Raw genomic sequence first — 2,300 nt, 5'->3', positions numbered from 1 at the left:
TCACATTACCTAGAAAACAAAGACATAAGATATCTAACCTCCATGCCTGTAACTATAGTTAAATCTACAAATTTATGTAGAGTTTTATGTAGCACTAACCTGGTACAACTTCCCTCAAATTTGTCTCCTCGCTACTTAAAAGTCCACTATTAGAGATTTGCTTCTTTATATCTTAATAAACAACAACAAAATAATGTATTTATAGAGGAATTGACATTCACTTCAACAATAAAAGGTCCAGAGACAAAAATTATTTCACTTTTATATATCTTATTTTACATTATGGAAGTTGGAACAGATATTTAAAAGAAATAAGAGACAGTAATACATACATACATATATACTTTTTGTTTTTGTGTTTTTTTGTTTGTTATTTTTTGGTTTTGCTTGTTTGTTTTTAGGCTCATAGAGTCACTTTCATTGAGAACTAAAGTTTTAGGAACAAACCACAAAAATAATTCTTCCTCTGGATTGGTTTCTGTGATCTTACAGTGAGGAGCCTAGAATGTGGATGGTCCTCTAACTTTCAGACCGATCAATGACCTTCTGTATCCACTTCTTCAGGCGGAACACATGTGCGTAGAAGCCATACTTCCCATTCCTGTCACAGCCTTCACCCCACGAGACGATGCCCATTTGTTACCAGCGGTTGGTATAGGGGCTCTTCAGGACAAAGGGCCCCCCACTGTCACCGTCACAGGAATCCCCTCGTTTCCCTTCATCGGGCTTGTAACCAACACAGAACGTATTGTCGGTGATGCGGCTGCGGGTGGAGGCCTTGCAGACCGGCCGCTCCACGATGAGCAGGTTCACCACCTGCAGGACGCTGGGCTGCACCTCGGCATGACTGGCTATCCACGCCTCCTCCAGGTTGCCCCAGCCTGTCACCCACCCTTTGTATCCCGCCTGGAGCAACCTGGCTGCCGTCTGCTTGCCGGGCAGGCACACGGATTGGGTGTAGCTGCTGAAGGTGATGGGCCTCTTGAGCTTCAGCGGGGCGATGTCGCGGTCCAGGATGCCCCTCCAGGTGTACCTGGGGTGGATGGAGATCTTCTCCAGCCTGGAGATCTTTTCCATGTCCCGCTCATACCTGGCGCGGGAGTGCTTGCCAGTGCGCACCAGAAGGTCATTCGCAGTGAAGTCCTTGCCCCAAGGCGGGTCCAGGAGACAGTGGGCAGCAGTGAGGCCCAGCGGTCACTGATGAGGCTGGCTCCGCACAGCAGCTCCTGGGGACTCTTCTGGAAAAGCATCACCTGCCAGGGCGCCAGGCTTATCTCCGCGTCCCAACCCTCCACGAGGCTCCCGTCCATGTAGGACTCCAGCAGCTCCTGCTCCGTCTTGTCCTCCAGCGACTTCTTCTCAAACAGAGGCCGCAGCCCACAATCTGCCTCCCCAGCCCCGAAGGTCCTCTCATTGAAGAAGGGCTGGAACCCCACGGTGGTCCACCCCTCGATGGCCGCGTCCGGGTCCTGGCTCTGCCCATCCACCGTCACCTCGTCCACTGGCTCCTCTGCAGAGACCCAGGCACCGGCTGGGACAGGACCTGGCCACTCCACACCCCCATACATATATACGTCTATTAGATATGGGGATTTGAAGAGGAAAAACAACAGCAGACTTAAATAAGAGTTTTCGATTTATAACTGAAACCAAGGTTCAGCTGTTCACCACCATGAAACTAAAACTCATGAGAAAGAAGCTTGTGAGAAACAAAAGAGGTTTATTCAAGTGTTGGCCCCCTGAGAAGATGGGGAACTCTTGTCCAAAACCCATCTCCACATCTCAGTGCAGGCAGAGGTTTTTATAAGGAGAGAGAGGAAGAGCAGAACAAAAAGATCACGGAGATGGGGTTGAAAAGTTTTCTAAGTGGAAACCAGTAGAGTCCATTTCAATAAGGATCTCAAAACTGGTCAAGTTATGGTCTGGTGTGTGTCACCCGGGTCTTGGTCTACTGGTTTTACATCATCTTGTTTCTTTGGTTGAAGGTTAGCAAATTTCCCAGAACTGGAATGACTGAAGGTCAGAGTCTGCAGCTTCTGAAGTTAATTCCTAGTATTCTGATACAAACATGCTACTAATTTACAAGCTACATATAGTCAGAGTCAACATTTACAGAAACATTGTCAAAATAATGGTGTGGTGGGTTACACAATTCCCAACTGTTAAAAAATGGGTGATGTCTTAACCCTAGCAGTTTTTTGCTCAATGGTTAGAGTGTTGGCCCCAGACTGAAGGGTCAAGGTTTGGGGTTTGATTCCAGGCAAGAGCATGTACCTAAGTTGCAGGCTCCATCGATCCAC

The 2,300-nt window shown here is 47.8% G+C and overlaps 1 pseudogene across 1 annotated transcript; it reads right to left on the bottom strand.

Annotated features, from left to right (window-relative positions):
- Positions 1-519: 519 nt before the first annotated feature.
- Positions 520-1,568, bottom strand: LOC308513750 (prothrombin-like; annotated as a pseudogene). The gene has a single exon. The product of its transcript is annotated as a prothrombin-like (transcript).
- Positions 1,569-2,300: the final 732 nt, after the last annotated feature.

This window comes from Myotis nattereri, assembly GCF_964212035.1.
Source record: "Myotis nattereri genome assembly, chromosome: 2".
NCBI lineage: Eukaryota > Metazoa > Chordata > Mammalia > Chiroptera > Vespertilionidae > Myotis > Myotis nattereri.
This window is presented reverse-complemented; position numbering and strand designations above follow the sequence as displayed.